Source organism: Callorhinchus milii, unplaced genomic scaffold, assembly GCF_018977255.1.
Source record: "Callorhinchus milii isolate IMCB2004 unplaced genomic scaffold, IMCB_Cmil_1.0 Scaffold18, whole genome shotgun sequence".
Lineage (NCBI taxonomy): Eukaryota > Metazoa > Chordata > Chondrichthyes > Chimaeriformes > Callorhinchidae > Callorhinchus > Callorhinchus milii.
In genome coordinates, this window is record NW_024704759.1 from 13,947,872 (window position 1) to 13,956,526 (window position 8,655).

Sequence of the window (8,655 nt, forward strand, 5' to 3'; positions counted from 1 at the left end):
GTGACCGTGTGATTTTTACAGCAAATTAATGTGAAACATTTTAATGGCACTGCCAGACCTCTGATGACAGGAAGATCATAGACAATAAGGTCCCTAAATTCTGTTCACAGGCCAAACTATTTTCTTTGTTGAAGGAATAATGCTGTCAGAGATTCCAGAGGTGTAGGTATACTTGTGAGCGCCGTATAAGTTGACATTGTTATTGCTGATTTGATAATTGAACGAGTGCTTTTATGCGTTTTATTCTACATTCTTGCTGCAAAACTTGATGGGATTTTGCTGTGGGTGCAATCAGGTATTACCTTATGCCAGATCCTCTGTCTCCAATGTTCTTCCTAGTCATGGATCATCATCTTGGCTCTTGCCAACCTGCGCCTCATACTATCTGGAATTAGGTAAGCAGGAGGCGTCCCTCCAGGGAGAGAGAGAGAGAGAGAGAGAGAGAGAGCGCATTCCATTCCAACAATCTATCTCTGTGATTTCCATGTGTAGGTGGGCTCCATGGAAATCTCAGCTTGGTTTGGAGACTCTTAAGCAGCGGTGATGGGCTTCTGCATGTGTCAGACACCCGGCTGGCTGGCCAACACAAAGGGTTTCAGCCATCCCCTCCCCTCACTTCAAACCCATATCATCTCTCGGCCATTCTGAATGGCAGTGGATTGAGAAAGATTAGAAGAGTCACGTGTTGAGCCTAGGATTTCAGCATGTGCATGTGTAATACCATTGAGAATACTACGAATCATCTCAACATTCATGGAATGGAATCCTTTCTATTGAGGTTAGACAAGTGCATTATATATAGCTGCACATATCCAAGGCAAATTAGCTATGGCAAAATACTTGTTGTGTTGCTAACTGCTCATGTTGTCCATTTGGGAAGCATTTGTACCAGCCTTAAATGAATGAGTGAAAAATACAAAAACATTTTTCGTTGAATGATAAAGGTGCAAAATGACTGTTGGGTGCAGAATAACCTCATCTTGGATTTCTGTAAGAGGACAGCCCTGATGAGAGCTGCACTTTTCTAACATCGACCAAATGGGTACAGAGTGGAATTGTTGCTAAGTACACTGTTCTTTCACTTCTGGCATCTACGTTCAAATCCAACACAGAACAAGAGGATGAAAGTCTACTGTCTTTGGCAGCTGTAATGGTTATAAAAGAAATGAGCTTTGACAGTCCCAAATCAGTTCCAAGTAAGCATGAGTCCACAGCACAGAATTATCCATGATAAGGCATACATTTGGCACCGAGTTGTCAATCTCACTTAGATAAACCATAATATAATATGATAATAACAATAATAATAATCCTTGCATTTGATGGAGCTCCTTATCACGTCTTCAAGATGTCTCAAAGCGCTTCATGGGAAATACTGTAAAGTAAATTGACTGTGTTTTATGGGTGAAAGTGCCCCACAAACAGTCGGGGATTGAATGACCAAATTATTATTATTTATTTATTTTTATTTATTTGAAGGGAATATCGCACCCAGAAAAATGATTCGCTAATTGACTGACAACCAGGTTCCTACTTACTGCTGGGTAAACAGAGGCGTTTGGAGCAAGGAAACTTGCCCAACATTTCGCCTTGTCCGCATATCGAACCCAGGTCCTCTCGCTTATGAGGCGAGTGCTCTAACCACTGAGCTACAGGTCTTAAACCATGAGGTTTAAGGGTGGAAAAATAGAAGAATCACATTGATGTGGTGGTGGGTTTCTGAGGTCAGCATTGGGAATTGGGTGCAAGCAGAGAATTTCCAGACAAATTCACCAAACCCTAAAAATAGGGAACAACGGAAAACTACAAAGAAAGGAGAGTTTAACAGGTTAATCTAAAGATTGGGTAAGTAGCACTACGGAAAAAAGTTAGACAAATATTGTTGCGCAACATCTTTTTAGGTTATTCATTAATGTTTAAAGGCCCAGAGTTATCTGTAATTAGTTCTGATTCAGCTGCATGTACTGTCCTGAAAATGACTCACTCTGGGACTGCCTGTATTGATTGAAGTCTAACATTTAATGGTATGATACAGAAAACATATGAGCGCACAAGGCAATGTCTTGCCAAAGGCTGAGAGACTGACTGCTACTCTCTATACTGTATTTTCTGACAGATTTCTCAAAGTTTTACATTCCTGTTTGACTGTTGGACACTGCTTATTTAACTTGAAATTGCTTCACACCTTTTGTTTGTGTGAGACGAAGTACCTTGCCAACAAACTACTAAAGGAAGCTCACTAGCCTTTGATTTTACCTTGATAAGGCACATTTTATCTTACCAGTTTTGGTATGTGGCACTCGAATTGCATTGCTATTCCAGGCAACAACCCCCTGCTTTTGTATTTTAAAAGGAAATGTGTGCATCTCACGGTAACTAGCTTCAGCTCTAGCTATTTCAAGGGATCAATCAATGTCACAGCTTTTCTCAAAAACTCATAGCAATCTCCAATCGTCCGACCTGCAATATTGCAAACTCCGCAGTGTTGGTTACTCCCATTTGGACTCCTGCTTCCCGCCATTGGTTCCTTCTGCATGTGTGACACATCAAGCTGGCATTTTACCGATTCCTGATGCGAATTTCCTGCAGATTGAAAACTAGAAATCAGCAGTCTATCCCTGTGTTGGACAGGTTGTTAAATATACCCCCAGGTCACAAAGTGACTTAGGTAAACCTGCCCTCCCTCCTTCCCATAACCCCTACCCCTTCACCTAACCGAAGCCTTTTTTTTTGCCCTACGCTGAGCAATAGCATTCTGTTGGGAGGGTTTCCTGAACATCCTGACCTGAACTGAATCTGATCTCATCTGGGTTAAAAGTAACAACAGGGTAGCTATCTGTTGTGAAAAGATAAGCTGGAGGATCTGGATGTATAGATGAGGGAGACAGGGACAGAAAGGTCTCTTATCAGGAGAGGAAGGTTTGAGGGGCAAAGATGAAAGTTGCAGGAAACTTCAAAAGGAAGTCAATTTCTTTGGTCCCAGTTTATGGTACATACAGCAAGAAAATTACACTCGTATAGCAGCCTTCCCATTGGAAAGACATCCCAGGGCGCTGGGGACATGTTCAATGTTCCCAAAAAAGCCTCGCAAGGATATAACAAAGAAACTCCCAAATTCCATGATTATTTCACTGGTGTAAAAATGGCAGACAACTTTTCTGTTTATGATCTGAGAAAGAGGTTTCATAGTGTGTAAATGTGTGTGGTCTGACAGTGGTTTGCATGCAGGCCAAGTCTCACTGATTTCCAATGATTCACACTGCTGTTTGGGCTGTTCCCACTGAAACCATCCCAAAACTGACAGATTGTTTAATTTGTAAATGATGCAGTCTGTGCGTTGATGACAAACACAGGACTGGTTTGGTAATTTTGTATTTCACCACAACAAACACAGAATCATCCCTAATTACTGGCAATTATATTCCTTCTGCAAAAAAAATCTTCAATCAGTAAGGTGGCTGGTTTTAGCATCTCATTGGCACAGTTGTTTTTGTGGCTGAAAAGTTTACGAGTTTTAGGGGGGGACCTTGAAAGAGCTTGAATCAGTAGGTGAAAATTTCCTAGGTCACTCATTACGTTCATTAAATCACTGGCCAACCAATTTAGTCGATTTACTGATCATGGGCTGAATTAGGAATTTGCCTATCCAAGTGATACCTGGCGCTTGTAACCGTTTGAGTTCCTAGTCAGGGAAAGGCATTGTGAAGTTATTAAATGCCTTGCTTCATAATGAGAGGGCCTTCATTTGTATACAGTAACACAGGGAATGTACCCAAAAGGAGATGAAATAACATACGGAAAGCTATCACAAAGCCACTTTGCACGTCAACTGGAGAATGTAAATATCAACTTAATGTATTAAGTCGCTACCATGAAGGGGGAATGTGAGGATTAGTCGGATTCCGATAAGAGAGGATGGGCCTGAAAACTCTTTCCTGTGAATATGGTCCGATGTGGAGAACCATATGCTTGGGGGGGTGGTCCCTAAGTTACGCTTCACCTTTTCTATCTTCTGATAATACATCAGCTACAATAGGAATACATAGCATTGCCATTGCCTGATGCAAACTTCTCTGTACACTGCACACACAGTTTGCAGACTTTTACGCCTACTCAGACCATGATTAAATACCCCATGTTCCATAAGCCTCAGAAGCAGGAGAGAATTATAGATTTCCGGCTTACTAGGTTTCCAGCATCAATTAAGTGCCTTAATTGCTTTTTTCAACAATGTATTTGGAAACTGCTGTTAGCCTCTCGTACCGCAAGGTGGAAAATTGCGAGTTTTACTTGAAATGGATGAAATGCCAGACTCCAATTTATCTCTGGTCGCTGTTTATTCTTACAATTTACAGGACAGGAGCAAAGCAGCCTCCAGTGTTTGCTCCATCGCCCCATAATCTCACTGAAGTGCATTTCTGCAACTTGGCAACTTTGGGGTGGAACTGTATTTCAGTGAAGGTCAACTTCCTGCACTCCTGGAGCTGTGTGTTTCCTGGGGGAATATTCTGCGGTTGGATAAGAGGGCTGGTCGCAGTGTCTTTGTGACACAGCCAGGCCATCTGTACTTGTCATTGAGACACCCCCATCGGTATTTCTTTTTGCAATCTGGTACTGGCACCAGGGATGCACAATATGCTTAACTATTTTACTTAAATTTGCCACACAATTACACAGTCACTCCACTTTACGGTATATTCCGCGAAGCGCTTTGAGGCATCTCGACGACGTGATGAGGCGCTGTGTCAAATGCAAGGATGATTACTTATGATTATTGCTATTGTTGTTGTTACAAGAGGTTGTGCTATTTATTCACATTGCAGTTCCGAGTTTAAGATCTCCCCCAAAACCCTCCAGACCTGAGAGATGGGGTGGGGGCCGAGCAGGAGATTAACAGCCCATAAAACACCTGACGTGAATTTTCTTGCTGCAGATTTCTGATGGGAATCGAACATAGGGAATAAACAAATGAATGAATGAAATGAAATGAAATGAATGAATGAATGAATGTACATCTTTTCCTTTACCAGAGAGAACTGACTCGAGGCGGAGCTCTGTCGCTAATCTGTTAAAATGCAGTTTTTCAAGCAATTTGCACCTTATTTCGTGTCTTTTTTTTCATAATTTTTAGGGTCGGGAGAGAGAAAAAAAAGCTGAGCTTTTAGGGGAAGAGGCGGTAGTAAAGAGATGTAAATTCCCCCACCCTCGGCCCTTTTTATTGCACTAGTTTCGAATTTATTGCTGTTTAATTCTCAGGTTTATACCAATGTGGATCCGCACTTTTTTTGGTTACAGTCCTCAGTCAGCATTGGGGGTGACATCTGAGTTAAGGGATTTGATTAAGTAGCCTCTCAACATCATGTTCCATCATGAACACAATTTTGATTTCCACGTTTGATGGCAACATTCATACATCTACATATAATATATAATTAAAAAAAGAGACTTGTAACCGGATTCGTTTTAGTTTTAATTTCAATTCAGTCCAAATTAGAATTATACTGCAGTTGACAAGAGGGTAATAATAATACCTGGGAAGAGGGAACATGACTTTTAGATGCAATGAATGCAGAAACAAATCCTCTGATGATGTGTGTATGTGTGTGTGTGGGAGTGTGTGAGTGTGTAAGTGAAATGAACGGTTTCAAAAAAAAACCCCAAACGACGGCTGGAGTTTAAAATTTTAAGTGAAAACAAAATAAGTTTTGCAGTTTTTTTTTAAAAAAAAGGTCGAACGCTTTCCTGGTCCCATTATTTCGCGAGACCCCCCAATGTAGGGGTTGTGAGCTCCTCGTCAAACAACTCTTAGCTTTCGCTGGAGTCACAGAAGCTTTTGAATGTGGTCATTCAATTGCCCCCCTCCCCCTCCACCCCCCCCACCCCACACACACACACAGAGAAAAATAAAACAGGGTTACATTAACCAGCACCTGACTTGAACTGGCCCTGGAGAGAGAGAGACAGGGAGAGGGGGAGAGAGAGGGAGAGAGAGAGCAATGCACCTGTATAAAAATCCCATTCATTATTAAATATGATCATCTCCCACAGAACACACACAGCACACCCTCCAGCTGAGCAGGCGTTTCAGCTCTCACTTTGCCCCCCTCTCCCTCTCCCTCTCCTTCTCTCTCTCCCTCTCCTTCTCTCTCTTTCTCTCATTCCGCATCTTTCCTCGTGTCTGTGCCTACCTTTGCTTTGCTTTATCTATCCCTCAGTCTCTCTCCCTCTCCTTATCTTCCTATCTTCTTCTCTCTTTCCTCCCTCCCTCCCTCCCTCCCTCTTTTCTTTCCCCCCTCTCTCTCTCACCCCCCCCCCCCTCCGCCCCCCATTCCTGCTCCTTATCCAGTTTTCCCCTTTTTTTTCATACTTCCTTCATAAAAGGAATCAGTCGCCGTTTAATGTCAGCGTTGCCTCTCTCGGTGCTGTACAGAACAGAGCAGAACAGGCGCGCGGTTTGGGTCCGTTGTCTCTTTTTTTTTGTTGCTTTTTTTTATGATATAAAAACATAATCTTGAAGGGGAACTAAAGAAAAGACCCAAACGTTCGCGTAAAATTTAAGCAGAGACGCACACACACACACACACACACACACAAACTGTGTATCATATAAATGTTTCTTGCAGTTGATTTGAAGGGTGTATTCACTGTGTTATGGAGTTAAAACTCTCCTCTCTTGTCCTCGGATTGCAAGTTTAGCGACAATACCAGTTTTTTTAATTGATAAGAGGGCTTTTTTTTTACCCGTAAAGAGAGGCGAGAGAGAGAGAGAGTGTGTGTGTGTGTGTGTGTGTGTGCAAAAAACAACAGGTGATAGGAAGACAATGTTTTGGAAGGGGTTAAACGTGTAATGGGACAAGGGTTTCTCACTTAGATACCCTGGGAAAGCTTCTGGAATGTGCATTCCTGGTGTCTCAATTGCCTGGGAATATTTGGTCTTATTTATTAAACGTTAGTATTAAAGTGTGGACACCGATTGACTGTCCACACACACACTCACACACACACACACACACACACACAGATTGACAACAGAAACGCTTTGATTTCTCTCGTCTGTTTCTGTCTGTTTGGTGGGAAACCAGTTAGTTACCAGACAGAAATATGGTGTGTAAAAAAAGACCTGGTGGGACGCTTTATACCCAGGCTGTTTAATATGGGATGTGTTCAGTAAACTCCGAGAAAGAGAGAGCCAGAATTGGGTGTTTTATGTATGTGAAGCGTGTGTGTGTGTGTGTGTATGTGTATGTGTGTGTGTGTGTGTGTGGGGTGTGGGGGGGGCGTCTTAGTGTGTAAGTGCTTTGCTTGTGTGCAGGTCTGAGTGATGTAAATGCTTGGGGAGAGAGGAGTGGGGGGGGGGGGGGGGGGGGGTTGATTTGATACTGAGTTCATCATCTCGAGTCTGCCTGTGTTTGTGTTCGTTAACGTTCCCGTGTATCAGTGGTATATCTGTGTGTGCATATACATATATAACATACATATACATATCCACTATTTTGCTTGTACAATGAGTTCGAGTGAGTCACTCATTACTTCTCAGCATTGAGAGATAAGAGAAAGTGAAACAGAGATAGATAGATAGAGAGAGAGAGAAGAGAGACAGGAGAGAGGAGAGAGAGAGAGAGCTCACACGCACACTCACAGCTCTGGTCCAGGCGTCTGACTCCATATACACAACGGAGGGGCCCTCCCTTATTAAACAGCCCCTCTCGTCAAGGAACCTGCGGATTACTTCTATTTGGGTCAGTCTCGTCTCCAATCAATCTCCAATGGTCTCTAAACAAACCAGGCATTTCAAGATCATTTAATGCACAAACAATGCCTTGGCATTCTGTCCTGAAATAGCCCCCCCGCCCACCCCCCGAATGCCTTAATTTAACCCGGACTAAATCTACCTGTCGATTTATGTATCTTTCATGCGTTTATCTTCTCCAGATCATCCAAATCCTTCCCACCTTTACGCCTTTTATTTAATCCCCTTAACCTTGTTTGTCCGGGACCTTATGTTTAGCCAAAGACTTTAAGGACAAGGAGAAATGTTATTCGCGTTGCAAAACATAAGAGTCCAATAATTAATTTCCCCCAAGAGTTTTGCCTCTAATCACTGCTTGTCTCGTCTGGGTGATATATGTACATATGAAGGCATCCTATATATTTATTGGGCTATATATATATATACATTTAAATCGATGGCAACTGATTTAGACACAGTAATCCATCCCAACCAGTACACACACTGAAACACACACCCATGGATGGACACAGATGTGCATCCACAAACGCACTCACCCACACACATCTGTGGACGCCCCCATATAAGTGTGTGTTTGCAGAAGCACAAGTTTTAAACCTTAAATGTTTGTGTGTGTGTGTTCTGTGTGTGGGATAAGTAGAAATAGGCATAGAGGCAAGGAATGTACCGGACAGAGGTTCACTCCGGGCTCAGTGCGCACTGCCTGGAGAGGGAATTAAATACCTTTAAGATGCATTAAGACAAAACAGTTCGGAAAATCTATAATCCGGGGGGAGTGGTGGTGGTGGGGGCGGTGGGGTGTGTGTGTGTGGGGGGGGAGAGATTATCTTCAATTTGCGTCACATCATAACGCACTCTCTCTAAATCCAGGTGCGATAGGATAGGTCGCTCCTTATGAAGATGGA

The 8,655-nt window shown here is 42.6% G+C and overlaps 1 long non-coding RNA gene across 1 annotated transcript; it reads right to left on the reverse strand.

Annotated features, from left to right (window-relative positions):
- Positions 1-2,000: 2,000 nt before the first annotated feature.
- On the reverse strand, positions 2,001-7,760 carry LOC121850379. Its single transcript, XR_006085575.1, has 2 exons — positions 7,640-7,760; positions 2,001-2,583 (listed from the first exon to the last, which is right to left on the reverse strand). It is a non-coding gene; the product is annotated as an uncharacterized LOC121850379 (long non-coding RNA).
- Between the last annotated feature and the right edge of the window lie 895 nt (positions 7,761-8,655).